This window comes from Rutidosis leptorrhynchoides, chromosome 9 (genome assembly GCF_046630445.1).
Source record: "Rutidosis leptorrhynchoides isolate AG116_Rl617_1_P2 chromosome 9, CSIRO_AGI_Rlap_v1, whole genome shotgun sequence".
Classification (NCBI taxonomy): domain Eukaryota; kingdom Viridiplantae; phylum Streptophyta; class Magnoliopsida; order Asterales; family Asteraceae; genus Rutidosis; species Rutidosis leptorrhynchoides.
The window spans coordinates 256367634-256383533 of NC_092341.1; the positions used below are offsets into that span (position 1 = coordinate 256367634).

The 15900-nt window shown below is 39.7% G+C and overlaps 1 non-coding gene across 1 annotated transcript; it reads right to left on the reverse strand.

The window, feature by feature from the left end:
• Positions 1 to 200: 200 nt before the first annotated feature.
• Positions 201 to 307, reverse strand: LOC139869801 (small nucleolar RNA R71). Its single transcript, XR_011766379.1, has one exon. It is a non-coding gene; the product is annotated as a small nucleolar RNA R71 (small nucleolar RNA).
• Between the last annotated feature and the right edge of the window lie 15593 nt (positions 308 to 15900).

The following is a 15900-nucleotide window of genomic DNA, read 5'->3' on the forward strand; positions in this document are numbered from 1 at the left end:
TTCGTACCTTTAATAGGATCTGTACTCTATTTAAAATTAGAGAAGTGGAGGATGAACAGATATATCTCATGTTATTTCCCTGGACTTTAAAGGGAGAAGCCAAAGATTGGTTAGAATCGTTACCTGAAGGGGCGATTGATACATGGGATGTCTTAGTTGAAAAATTTCTTAAACAATTCTTTTCGGCATCTAAAGCCGTGAGACTTCAAGGAGAAATTGTTACGTTCACGCAAAAGCCAAATGAAACTCTATATGAAGCATGGACAAGATTTGAAAAATTGTTAAGAGGATGTCCGCAACATAGTTTAGACACTTATCAAATAGTACAAATATTCTACCAAGGATGCGACATCACTACACGAAAAGACATCGATATAGCAGCTGGTGGTTCCATTATGAAGAAAACCGCAACTGAAGTTTACAAAATTATTGATAACACTGCTTCCCACTCACATGAGTGGCATCAAGAAAAAGATATCGTTAGATCATCTAAAGCAGCTAGAGCCGATTCTAGCCATGACTTTGATTCTATTTCCGCAAAGATAGATGCTGTCGAGAGACGAATGGAAAAGATGACTAAAGATATTCACTCAATACGAATTAGTTGTGAGCAGTGTGGAGGACCACATTTGACAAAAGATTGTCTCAGTATTGAACAAACAATGGAACAAAGAGAGAATGTTTCATACATGAACCAAAGACCTGGAAATAATTATCAGAATAATTATCAACCGCCAAGACCAATCTACAATCAAAACCAGAATTATAATCGAAATATTCCATACAACAACCAACAAGGTCCTAGCAATCAACAAGTATCCAATAATACTTACAACCAGTAAAGACCTATTTTTCAAAATAAACCACCACAAACCGATGATAAAAAGCCAAATTTAGAAGATATGATGTCGAAGCTAGTTGAATCTCAAACGCAATTTTTCACGTCTCAGAAACAAACGAATGAACAAAATGCTCAAGCATTTAGAAATCAACAAGCTTCTATTCAAAATTTGGAACAAGAAGTAAGTAACCTAGCAAGGTTGATAGGTGAAAGAAAATCGGGAAGTCTACCTAGTGATACAAATTGTGACGCCCCGTACTAAATCATCATGTACGGACCATCAACAACAGGATCATTACAAGGTTAAGTACTATATGCGTTTTCAAAATAGAGTTTACATTCATAAATAAAAGTGATGTCATAACATACATCAATTGTTTTACAAATCCAAAGTATGCTTCGCTAAGTAGAAGCATTAAATAAGTGTACGTGACCATAATGGTCGTTACATAACATAAGTTCATAAGTAAAAAGTTTGAATGCAACATAAGTAGTCATGCGATAACAACTCTAGGCAGCGGGTTCTACAGCACGACTAGTAAGATAGCAGAAGCGACTTCAAGCACCTGAGAAAATACATGCTTAAAAAGGTCAACACAAAGGTTGGTGAGCTATAGTTTAAGTATAACAGTAATGTAAGTAGGCCACGAGATTTCAGTGCTACAACGAGCGTTTCAAAAGTATGTAAAAGTATATGCTTAACCGTGGGCACCCGGTAACTAACTTAACGTTTAATGTACCCCCTTAAAGTGCACTTGGCAAGTGCGTATAACCTCGAAGTATTAAACACTCGTTAAATGCTAGCGCTACTAGCCCGAGTGGGGATGTCAAACCCTATGGATCCATATCTAAGATTCGCGTTCACCGGTTCATAAACCAATGATTAAACGTTACCGAGCTAAAGGGAATGTTTCTGCCGTTATATAACCCACACATATATAAGTTTAAGTACTCGTGCCTAGTATGTAAAACATAAAATCCGCATGTATTCTCAGTTCCCAAAATGTTAAAGTAAAAAGGGAATGCTATAACTCACAATGATTAGTAGTAATGGTAAGGTAGTAGTCGGAAAGTGGTGTGCAAGTAACGGTCCAATCGTCCTCAACCTAAGTCAAATAGCACTAAGTCAATAAGTCGTCTCAAAAGGTTTACAAGTACGTAATTAAGGTCATAAGGGTCATCATCAATCATCATTAAATAAAAGGTAACAAGTAAGACTCGTTTATGAAAGTCGTTTTAAACAAAGGCTGACTTCGGTCAGTCACCACGGCCTCTACCCTTACTGAATTAAGGTGAGACCAGTGGTCATGGCTCCGTCTATGAGTCCCTTAAGTGTGGTAAAATTTACAGAAGCAAACTCGTCTTGGTTTGACCGTGGCGACGGTCTAAGTGCGAGTAGGTCAGAAATTTCTGCACAACGTTAAAGGACATGGTAACGATCGGAGGGCCGTAAATCCTAAACCGTAACTCGGATTAAGACGAGTCCTATATGAAAAGTTATCTACTCGAAAAGTTCTATCTAAAAATCAAGGTTAGAACAGCCCAGGTCTACTGGTCTGTTCCAGAAGCAGTAGGTCAGAAACATTTGGACAGAAACAGTAAGTTTTGAAGAGTTCCGGTTGTCTCGGTGCTTGATGTTCATCACGGTTCTCATCCTTGATGCGTATAGCTTCAAGTGTACAACTCGTTGATGTGTTAACATCATCTTGACCAAGGTTTGTCCATCATAACTCAAGTGCAAGTGTTGTAAGTGTTTGATGAACCAAGGTTACATGTAAGTTTATGAACAAGTTCATGAACACTAAGAAAGATCACAACCAAGTGTTGGATCCATGATACTTGCACCAAAGTGTAAGCTCTTGTTGGCTTCATGTCCTTGTTCAAATGTGTAGTAAGCAACTAATCAATAAGAAATAAAGAAAATGAATGATAAGCCTAAACCGACCATGAAGGTGGTATTCTAGTAACATACAACAAACAAGAACACAAGTAACAATTATAAAGATTATAAACTTTAAATCTTTTGAAACAAAATATGTAGAACATAACTAGATAGATTATGTTCTTGATGTTCTTGTCATAACAAGATAAAGATGAAGAATCAAAACTAGAAAGTTTGATCTTGTAACTTAGTAAATAAAGACAAGTAAGTAAGTAAATAATAACTAGTAACTAACAAGTAATCAAAGACAAGTAACTTAAGATGATGATGATTATGTTCATGTAGAAATCAGTTTTTACCAACAAAGAAAAGAAGAAAAGAAGTTGTTACTTACAAGAAAGAAAGAAGAACTTGAGAGGAAAAGAGAGAAGAAAATTGCAAGTAAAGTGTGTGTGTGTTTGAATGAGAGATACAAGGAATGAAGTAATGAATAAATGAAAGCATAAGACCTCTCTAAAGGCCTCCAATTTTCGGCCAGCTGCAGCAAAATAGGGGGAAGAGGTTTGTTTTGTGGTTACTAAGGTGTTAAAGCTTCAAAAGTTGGTTAAAGAGTGGTTATACATGGGGATTATGGCATGACTAGATTCCAAATGTTCAAACCAACTAGTTACAAGTCCTAAGTAATACTTACACTTTGAAAGAGTGGGCTAAAGGTCCATTAATAAATGTAGGGTGGGCTTGTGAGTCTTATTCAAGAGTCCATTACACTAATTAAAGCCCAAGTTGCAAATAATCCAAATAAGTTCAACTTAAGCCCAAGTAATTAACCTATCACATTAGTTAATTAAAATGATTAATAAAATTAATCATGAATGTAAATAATATCTTAAAATATTATTCGTGCAAGTTCCGGGTGTCACAAAGACGTTTCGGGCATTTAAAGTTCAAGTACGGGCAATTAAAGCAACATGTAAATGTAATAACATACATTCGTTAAATCAAGCGTATTAATAATAATAATTATTAATAAATAACGTTGGTAAAACCAGGGTCGTTACATTACCCACCTGTTAAAGAAAATTTCGTCCCGAAATTTAAGCTGAGGTAGATGGAGGAGTCGGGAAAAGGTGAGGATACTTTCGCATCATTTGATCCTCTCGCTCCCAAGTAAACTCAGGTCCTCGTTTGGCATTCCATCGTACTCGTACAATCGGAATCTTGTTGCGTTTCAAAGTTTTGATCTCACGATCCATAATCTCAACAGGTTCCTCCACAAAGTGGAGTTTGTCATCAATAGTAAGTTCTTCCAAAGGTATGATGAGTTCGGGTGCAGCAAGACACTTCTTCAAGTTTGACACATGGAAGGTAGGATGAACTGAGCTCAATTGTGCTGGTAGATCCAAACGGTATGCAACTGGTCCAACACGTTCCAAGATCTCGAATGGACCAATGTATCGTGGGTTCAACTTTCCACGTTTTCCAAAACGGATCACACCTTTCCAAGGTGCAACCTTCAACATTACACGATCACCAACATTAAATTCAAAGTCTTTCCGTTTAAGATCGGCATAGCTCTTTTGGCGATCACGGGCAGTCTTAAGTCTAGCTTGGATCTGAGCAATCTTCTCCGTGGTTTCGTGAACTATCTCGGGTCCGGTGATTTGCTTTTCGCCTACTTCGGCCCAACAAATAGGAGATCGGCACTTACGACCATACAATGCTTCAAAAGGTGCAGCATTAATGCTTGAGTGATAACTGTTATTGTACGAGAATTCGGCGAGTGGCAAATGCCTTTCCCAGGCCTTTCCAAAATCAATGACACATGCACGCAACATGTCCTCCAAGGTCTGAATCGTTCGTTCACTTTGCCCGTCAGTCTGAGGATGATAAGCAGTACTCATGTCAAGACGAGTTCCCATGGCTTCTTGCAAAGAACGCCAAAATCTGGAAGCAAAACGGGGATCGCGATCGGAGATGATTGATAAAGGTACACCATGACGAGATACAACCTCTTTGATGTACAGCTGAGCAAGTCTTTCCATTGTATCAGTTTCCTTCATCGCTAGGAAGTGTGCAGATTTGGTGAGGCGGTCAACAATAACCCAAATAGTATCGCATCCGCCCACCGTCTTCGGCAGCTTAGTAATGAAATCCATTGTGATCCTTTCCCACTTCCATTGTGGGATTTCCGGCTGTTGAAGTAACCCAGAAGGTCTCTGATGTTCGGCTTTAACCTTCGAGCAAGTCAAACACTTACCAACATAAGTCGCAACGTCCTTCTTAAGATTCGGCCACCAATACTGTTCTTTAAGGTCGTGGTACATCTTACCTGCACCGGGGTGAATCGAATATCTCGATTTGTGTGCTTCATCAAGTATCAGGCTTCGTAGATCTCCATAGTAAGGTACCCAAATTCTTCCGGCATAACATCGGAGTCCAGACTCTCTAACCTCGAATCGAGAGACAAGTATGTTCAAATGCTCGTGAGATATGTTCTCCTCCTTGAGAGCCTCAACTTGGGCTACTCTGATCTGGTTGTTGAGGTTCGAGTGGATGGTGATGTTCAGAGCCCTAACACGGAGAGGTGCCGTCCTCTCCTTTCGGCTTAAAGCGTCAGCTACAACATTGGCCTTGCCAGGGTGATAACGGAGTTCACAATCGTAGTCGTTGAGCGTCTCGATCCATCGACGCTGTCTCATATTCAATTGCTTCTGATCGAAGATGTGCTGGAGACTCTTGTGATCGGTGAAGATAGTGCTCTTAGTTCCATACAAATAATGTCTCCACAATTTGAGTGCAAAGACAACGGCTCCAAGTTCAAGATCATGTGTAGTGTAGTTCCGCTCGTGAATCTTCAATTGGCGGGAGGCATAGGCAATAACCTTTGATCGTTGCATCAGTACACAACCAAAACCACTCTTCGATGCATCGCAATAAACAACAAAGTCGTCACTGCCTTCAGGAAGTGATAGGATAGGTGCGGAGGTTAACTTCTTCTTCAAAGTTTGGAATGCTGATTCGTGTGTGGGCTCCCAAATGAACTTCTTGCCCTTGTGAGTCAGTGCGGTCAAAGGACGCGCAATCAGAGAAAATCCTTCGATAAACCTTCGATAATAACCGGCGAGACCTAGAAATTGGCGAATATGCGTTGGAGTAGTGGGGGTCTCCCACTTGCTGATGGCTTCAATCTTGGCGGGATCAACTTTGATACCCTGGTCGCTCACAACATGACCTAAAAACTGTACTTCCTTCAACCAAAATTCGCACTTGGAGAATTTGGCGTAAAGTTGCTCTTGTCTTAAGAGTTCAAGCACTAGTCGAAGGTGTTGCTCATGTTCTTCTTCGCTCTTAGAGTAGATGAGGATATCATCTATAAAGACGATAACAAACTTATCCAAGTAAGGCTTGCAGACACGATTCATGAGATCCATGAACACGGCAGGGGCATTTGTCAAACCGAATGGCATCACGAGGAACTCATAATGACCATAACGGGTCCTGAATGCAGTTTTCATCACGTCACTTTCCTTCACCCTCAGCTGGTGATATCCGGATCGCAAATCGATCTTTGAATAAACGCTCGATCCTTGTAGTTGATCAAAAAGATCATCAATTCGTGGAAGAGGATATCGATTCTTGATAGTCAATTTGTTGAGTTCACGGTAGTCGATACACATACGGAAGGATCCATCCTTCTTCTTTACAAACAACACAGGTGCGCCCCAAGGCGAGAAGCTTGGTTGGATAAACCCTCGATCTAATAGCTCTTGTAGTTGACTCTGTAATTCTTGCATCTCGGAAGGTGCGAGTCTATAAGGTGCGCGAGCTACAGGTGCAGCTCCTGGCACTAAGTCAATCTGAAACTCTACTGCTCTCTGCGGCGGTAATCCAGGCAATTCCTCTGGGAAGACATCAGAAAATTCGTTCACAATTCGAACGTCGTTCACGTTCTTCATCTCAGTTTCTACCGCTTTCACATGTGCTAGGACAGCAAAGCGTCCCTTCTTCATAATCTTTTGCGCTTTCACGCAACTAATGAGGTTCAACTTCGAGGTACATCTCTCTCCATAGATAACCAGTGGTTCGCCATCTCCTTGTGGTATGCGAAGCGCTTTATCTCCACAGATAACATCGGCCTTTATCTTGCTCAACCAATCCATACCGACGATCGCGTCAAAACTTCCCAGTTTGATAGGTATCAAATCAATTTCGAAATCTGCACCAGCTATGTTGATAATAGCTCCACGACTAATATGGTCAACCTTTTCAAGTTTTCCATTGGCTACCTCGACAAGCATACTTTCCTTCAAAGGAACTAACGACCAATCTAACTTATCACAGAAATGTCTACACACATAGCTCCTATCGGCACCAGTATCAAATAGGACAGAAGCTAAAAGATTGTTGATCTTGAATATACCTGTCACCAAGTCGGGGTTGTCGCGAGCGTCCCTTGCATTAACATTGAAGGCTCTAGCACGTGGTGGTCCGCCATCCTTACGCTTGTTAGGACACTCGTTTCTGAAATGGCCCGTCTTTCCACATTCATAACACTTCTTAGGCCCATTGTTGTTGTGGTTTGGCTTCACATTCAAAGTGGTAACCTTGCAATCCTTGCCAACATGTCCAGATCGTTGGCACTTCTCACAGATAACATTGCAATACCCAGTGTGGTGCTTGTAGCACCTATTGCATTGTGGTAAGGTTCCCTTGTAGTTCGGATTGGTACGGTTGTTGTTGTTGGGGTTGGTGTTGTTGTTGTGCATGTTGTTGTTTTGCCTAAACCCTTCATGTCGCTTTGCCGGGTTTTGATCATAGTTCCTACCCCTGTTGTTGTTGTGGTTGTTGTCCCATTTCCTCTTTTCACCACTAACAGTTTCAAACTTAGCCTTCTCCGGCTCGTCAAGGATGATTTGATTTAAGAGAGTATGCGCCATGCGCATTGCTTCGGGAACACTTGGTGGCTTGGATGAGGTAACATTACCCTTGATGGACTTAGGAAGTCCCGAGAAGTATTTCTCCAAACGCTTAAATTCGGGGGTGACCATGGTTGGACACATAAGAGCCAATTCCAAAAACCTACGGTTGTAGCTGTTAAGGTCGTTCCCTACGGTCTTCAATTGCATAAATTCGATTTCCATCTTTTGAATCTCGGTTCTCGGACAGTATTCCTCGATCATAGCACATTTAAATTCTTCCCAAGGCGTAGCATACGCCTCATCAATTCCTTTCGCTTGGGCCATGGTATTCCACCATGTGAGCGCGCCATCAGACAGCGTGCAAGATGCAAATTTCGTTTTGTTAGCCTCAGAACAATTGCTAACCCTGAATACCGATTCCAACTTTTCGAACCATCTGGTGAGACCGACGGGTCCCTCAGTGCCACTGAAGTAGTGTGGCTTGCAGTTTTGGAATTCCTTGTAAGTACACCCATCTCGGACGACAGGTGGATTGACAGGCGGTGGTGGTGGAACTTGGGGTTGTCTTTCAGCTAGTGCAGCAGCGACTCGCTCGTTAATCATTTCCTCAATTTGTGCCGCGGTGGGGATAGATCTCCCGTTGGCCATGATGTTCTATACAAACATTTTGACTCAAGTCAAAATCCATTATGCAAATAATAATAATATAGTATATAACAACCAACATGAAAACAGCACAACACATGTTGATTAAGTAATGCAAGCATATATAAGTACCACAAAACCATGATATGATAACGTAAATAGAACACTTGCGCACAAAGTAACAACACAAATTCCATTCATTAATGATAATAAGTTCATACATTACAATAAGTTCGTACATTACATAAGTGAAATATGAAATTACAAAAGAGATTACAATACAGAATCTAGTACAAAGTCCTACGGCGATGGTGGGTACAAGATGTCCAAAACATGAGCCAACTGCTCCTCGAGCTCAGTAACTCGAGTCTGGAGAATCTCAATCTCCCGCCTCATTTCCTCATTAGAGGAAGATGGTGGGGCAGGTGGTGCTGGCGGTGCAGGTGGAGCCGGTGGTGCTGAAGTGGATGGTCCGGCTCTGGGTGGGGACGGTAATATCAGTGGGTCGGCGGGGTACGGCACCAGCCGTTTACGAGCAGTGATCCTACGACGCCGACCATAAGCGTCAGTGACAGTACGACCAGGAATTATGCCAGCGAAGCGATACCGCTTCTTCGGCGGGGTAGAAGGTGCCTGAATCGGTCGGTCAGCGGGATCCTCCTCATCACTGGAGTCGTCAGATGAGGTGTCGTCTGAAGAAGCATCGGTGGAAGAACCGTCGTCTGAATCATGCGGTGGTGGCGCGGGTGGCTCAACATATCCGAAAGCGGCCAACATCTGTCGGTGTCGGCCTGGCGTAATCACGGCTAAGCGGCCGTCGGCAGTGCGTCGGCAAGGTGTGCGCCAGTGGTTACGGAAGGGACCTTCCCCGAACTCCGCGGGGATCTCCATGCCACCAATGCGAGCCAGTTGCCTCAGGGGTCTGGAAGAAGACGTCGGGATAGGCACACTAGAGCTAGCTCCAGAACTAGAGGCGCCGGGGTCGCCAGTGGGTGTTGGGGCCGGAATGTCGGCAGCAGCAGCAGTAGCAACAGGTGCAGCAGTGGGTGGAACAACGGGGCCTGAGCCGCTCGGGATGTCAGTAGGTGGAACGTCCGACATCTGAACAAGGAAAAATAAATTTTCCATGTCAGTATGTCATAAAGCAAGCAAATAATAGGCCAACAGTTTAAATCATGTATAACAATAAGTAGCATGGCATTATCAGTAATCGTACGAAACTAGCATGCAATCGAAAGTAAGTATTAGCATGCAGTAGTGAAATCACGTAGTAGCATACGGCATATAGCAGTAACAGTAAGCAGCAGCATGCAGTAAGTTCAGCGAAAACAAGTAAACTAACAAGTTGTAGATTAGCCCTATTAGTGAATCCTACTCGGGTCGGTCTTAGACTCACTAATGCATCCTAATTCCCTACAACCAATGCTCTGATACCAAATGTGACGCCCCGTACTAAATCATCATGTACGGACCATCAACAACAGGATCATTACAAGGTTAAGTACTATATGCGTTTTCAAAATAGAGTTTACATTCATAAATAAAAGTGATGTCATAACATACATCAATTGTTTTACAAATCCAAAGTATGCTTCGCTAAGTAGAAGCATTAAATAAGTGTACGTGACCATAATGGTCGTTACATAACATAAGTTCATAAGTAAAAAGTTTGAATGCAACATAAGTAGTCATGCGATAACAACTCTAGGCAGCGGGTTCTACAGCACGACTAGTAAGATAGCAGAAGCGACTTCAAGCACCTGAGAAAATACATGCTTAAAAAGGTCAACACAAAGGTTGGTGAGCTATAGTTTAAGTATAACAGTAATGTAAGTAGGCCACGAGATTTCAGTGCTACAACGAGCGTTTCAAAAGTATGTAAAAGTATATGCTTAACCGTGGGCACCCGGTAACTAACTTAACGTTTAATGTACCCCCTTAAAGTGCACTTGGCAAGTGCGTATAACCTCGAAGTATTAAACACTCGTTAAATGCTAGCGCTACTAGCCCGAGTGGGGATGTCAAACCCTATGGATCCATATCTAAGATTCGCGTTCACCGGTTCATAAACCAATGATTAAACGTTACCGAGCTAAAGGGAATGTTTCTGCCGTTATATAACCCACACATATATAAGTTTAAGTACTCGTGCCTAGTATGTAAAACATAAAATCCGCATGTATTCTCAGTTCCCAAAATGTTAAAGTAAAAAGGGAATGCTATAACTCACAATGATTAGTAGTAATGGTAAGGTAGTAGTCGGAAAGTGGTGTGCAAGTAACGGTCCAATCGTCCTCAACCTAAGTCAAATAGCACTAAGTCAATAAGTCGTCTCAAAAGGTTTACAAGTACGTAATTAAGGTCATAAGGGTCATCATCAATCATCATTAAATAAAAGGTAACAAGTAAGACTCGTTTATGAAAGTCGTTTTAAACAAAGGCTGACTTCGGTCAGTCACCACGGCCTCTACCCTTACTGAATTAAGGTGAGACCAGTGGTCATGGCTCCGTCTATGAGTCCCTTAAGTGTGGTAAAATTTACAGAAGCAAACTCGTCTTGGTTTGACCGTGGCGACGGTCTAAGTGCGAGTAGGTCAGAAATTTCTGCACAACGTTAAAGGACATGGTAACGATCGGAGGGCCGTAAATCCTAAACCGTAACTCGGATTAAGACGAGTCCTATATGAAAAGTTATCTACTCGAAAAGTTCTATCTAAAAATCAAGGTTAGAACAGCCCAGGTCTACTGGTCTGTTCCAGAAGCAGTAGGTCAGAAACATTTGGACAGAAACAGTAAGTTTTGAAGAGTTCCGGTTGTCTCGGTGCTTGATGTTCATCACGGTTCTCATCCTTGATGCGTATAGCTTCAAGTGTACAACTCGTTGATGTGTTAACATCATCTTGACCAAGGTTTGTCCATCATAACTCAAGTGCAAGTGTTGTAAGTGTTTGATGAACCAAGGTTACATGTAAGTTTATGAACAAGTTCATGAACACTAAGAAAGATCACAACCAAGTGTTGGATCCATGATACTTGCACCAAAGTGTAAGCTCTTGTTGGCTTCATGTCCTTGTTCAAATGTGTAGTAAGCAACTAATCAATAAGAAATAAAGAAAATGAATGATAAGCCTAAACCGACCATGAAGGTGGTATTCTAGTAACATACAACAAACAAGAACACAAGTAACAATTATAAAGATTATAAACTTTAAATCTTTTGAAACAAAATATGTAGAACATAACTAGATAGATTATGTTCTTGATGTTCTTGTCATAACAAGATAAAGATGAAGAATCAAAACTAGAAAGTTTGATCTTGTAACTTAGTAAATAAAGACAAGTAAGTAAGTAAATAATAACTAGTAACTAACAAGTAATCAAAGACAAGTAACTTAAGATGATGATGATTATGTTCATGTAGAAATCAGTTTTTACCAACAAAGAAAAGAAGAAAAGAAGTTGTTACTTACAAGAAAGAAAGAAGAACTTGAGAGGAAAAGAGAGAAGAAAATTGCAAGTAAAGTGTGTGTGTGTTTGAATGAGAGATACAAGGAATGAAGTAATGAATAAATGAAAGCATAAGACCTCTCTAAAGGCCTCCAATTTTCGGCCAGCTGCAGCAAAATAGGGGGAAGAGGTTTGTTTTGTGGTTACTAAGGTGTTAAAGCTTCAAAAGTTGGTTAAAGAGTGGTTATACATGGGGATTATGGCATGACTAGATTCCAAATGTTCAAACCAACTAGTTACAAGTCCTAAGTAATACTTACACTTTGAAAGAGTGGGCTAAAGGTCCATTAATAAATGTAGGGTGGGCTTGTGAGTCTTATTCAAGAGTCCATTACACTAATTAAAGCCCAAGTTGCAAATAATCCAAATAAGTTCAACTTAAGCCCAAGTAATTAACCTATCACATTAGTTAATTAAAATGATTAATAAAATTAATCATGAATGTAAATAATATCTTAAAATATTATTCGTGCAAGTTCCGGGTGTCACAAAGACGTTTCGGGCATTTAAAGTTCAAGTACGGGCAATTAAAGCAACATGTAAATGTAATAACATACATTCGTTAAATCAAGCGTATTAATAATAATAATTATTAATAAATAACGTTGGTAAAACCAGGGTCGTTACACAAATGCTAACCCCCGGAATGAAATAGTTAAAGCCATTACCACAAGAAGTGGTATTACACTTAAACCACCTGAAATACCTGTAATTTCTGATGACTCTATTCCTACTCCACAAGAACCACAATCTGAGCAAGATAAGGAAACATAACCGGTAGTTGAAAAGGTTAATGAAGATAACACAGTTAAGGCTAAACCTTATGTTAAACCATACCAACCACCACTTCCTTACCCGAGTAAAATGAGAAAAGAAAGACTTGAAGCCGAGCAATCCAAATTCTTGGATATGTTTAAACAAATAAATGTAAATCTTCCTTTCATTGATGTAATATCAGGAATGCCTAGATATGCTAAATTTCTAAAAGATCTAATCACAAATAGAAATAAAATGGAAGAACTCTCGGCTGTTACTATAAATGCAAATTATTCTGCAGTACTATTGAATAAGATACCATAAAAATTATCAGATCCAGGAAGTTTCACAATTCCATGTTTTCTGGGTAGTCTTAGTTCAATAGAAGCATTGGCAGACTTAGGTGCTAGTATAAATTTAATGCCATATTCACTATACACTAAACTAGACCTTGGAGAATTGAAACCAACACGAATAAGCATACAACTAGCCGATCGATCAGTAAAATATCCTAGAGGGATAATGGAGAACATGCTAGTTAAAGTTGGTACTTTAGTATTTCTAGTAGATTTTGTTATTCTAGACATGGAAGAAGATTCTCGAGTTCCTCTCATATTAGGAAGACCATTCTTAAACACGGCTAAAGCAATAATAGACGTGTTCGGTAAGAAATTGACCCTAAGTATAGAGGACGAGAGTGTTACCTTTTCTGTTGACAGAGCCATGCAACAACCGCAATCTGCAGATGATACATGTTATTACATTCAAACTATAGATTCACATGCAGAATTGTTAGAAGAATTTCCAGAATTACAAGGAACAGGAGAATCTTCTTTAGGAGAAGGAACTGAACCAATTGATGAAACTGAAATGTTAGCTACACTCATGGCTAATGGATATGAACCAATAACAGAAGAAATTCAAATGCTAAAAGAAGAAGATAGACATCGATACAAATCATCGATAGAAGAACCACCGACATTAGAGTTAAAGCCACTTCCAAACCATTTGGAATATGCTTATTTACATGGTGAATCTGAATTACCTGTAATAATATCGTCTTCTCTTACTGAAAATGAAAAATCTCAACTCATTTCTGTGCTAAAAGCTCATAAACCAGCTATTGCATGGAAGATTCATGATATTAAAGGAATAAGTCCTTCGTATTGCACACATAAAATCCTTATGGAAGAAGGTCATAAAACATATGTGCAACGCCAACGAAGACTAAATCCGAATATGCAAGATGTTGTTAAGAAAGAAATTATTAAACTGCTTGATGCAGGTTTAATTTATCCAATCTCTGATAGTCCATGAGTAAGCCTAGTTCAATGCGTACCTAAGAAGGGTGGCATGACTGTCATCACAAATAAAAAAAATGAGCTTATTCCTACTAGGACTGTAACAGGATGGCGTGTTTGTATAGATTATAGTAAATTAAATGACGCCACCAGAAAAGATCACTTTCCCTTACATTTCATTGATCAAATGTTGGAAAGATTAGCCAGAAATAGTTACTATTGTTTTCTTGACGGTTTTTCCGGATATTTTCAAATTCCAATAGCACCCGAGGACCAAGAGAAAACCATGTTCACGTGCCCTTATGGTACTTTTGCTTACAAACGCATGCCATTTGGACTTTGCAACGCCCCTGCAACCTTTCAAAGGTGCATGATGGCGATTTTTCACGACATGATAGAAGAATGCATGGAAGTTTTCATGGATGACTTTTTAGTCTTCTGTGATACTTTTGAAACATGTCTAGTCAATCTTGAACGAATGCTTATTAGATGCGAACAATCAAATCTAGTTCTTAATTGGGAGAAATGCCATTTCATGGTTAGAGAAGGCATCGTTCTTGGTCATAAAATTTAAAAAGAAGGAATTGAAGTGGATAGAGCTACAGTAGATGTAATTGCTAAACTTCCACATCCCATCAATGTTAGAGGAGTTAAGAGTTTTCTAGGGCATGCCGGTTTTTACCGACGTTTCATAAAAGATTTTTCAAAAATTGCCACTCCTATGAATAAACTCCTAGAAAAGGATGCTCCATTCATCTTTTCGGATGAATACATCAAATCTTTTAATATTCTTAAAGAAAAACTCACTAATGCGCCGATCATGATAACTCCAAATTGGAATCTACCATTTGAACTCATGTGCGATGCAAGTGATTTTGCAATGGGAGCCGTTTTAGGTCAAAGGATTGAAAAACGATTTCAACCTATTTATTATGCTAGTAAGACGTTACAAGGAGCACAAACGAATTACACAACTACTAAAAAAGAACTCCTTGCTATTGTCTTTGCTTTTGACAAATTTCGTTCATATCTCTTTCTAGCTAAAACGGTGGTCTATACTGACCATTCTGCTCTTAGATACCTATTTTCAAAACAAGATGCCAAACCACGATTAATCCGTTAGATCTTACTCTTACAAGAGTTCGATATTGAAATCCGAGATAAAAAGGGAGCATAAAATCTCGCCGTTGATCATCTTTCTCTTCTTGAAAATCCTGAATTAGAAGTTCTAAATGAATCGGCCATACAAGACAACTTTCCTGATGAATATCTATTGAAGATAGATTATAATGAAATTTCATGGTTTGCAGACTATGCAAACTATTTAGTATGTAGATTCCTTGAAAAAGGGTTGTCGTACCAAAAACGAAAGAAATTCTTTAGTGATATAAAACACTATTTCTGGGAAGATCCACATTTGTTTAAAAGTTGTCCCGATGGAATAATACGCCAATGTGTATTTGGGGATGAAGCCAGTCAAATCTTAAACCATTGTCACACAGGACCAACAGGAGGGCATTATGGGCCTCAACTTACAGCAAGAAAAGTTTACGATGCTGGATTCTATTGGCCTACAATTTTCAAAGACGCACACCTTCTTTGCAAATCTTGTGATGCATGTCAAAGGGCCAGAAAAATAAGTCAACATGATGAAATGCCACAAAATGTCATTCAAGTATGTGAAGTATTTGACGTTTGGGGTATTGACTTTATGGGTCCATTTCCAAAATCTCATAATAATCTATACATTCTCGTTGCCATTGATTATATATCTAAATGGGCGGAAGCACAAGCTCTCCCAACTAACGATGCACGAGTTGTAGTCAACTTCTTAAAATGTCTCTATGCAAGGTTTGGAACACCGAAGGCTTTAATAAGTGATCGGGGTACTCATTTTTGTAACAATCAACTTGAGAAAGTTCTCAAAAGATATGGAGTAACTCATAAAATTTCAACCGTTTATCATCCACAAACAAGTGGACAAGTTGAAAATACCAACCGAGCTTTAAAACGTATTCTAGAGAAAACCGTAGGATCAAATCCGAAGGA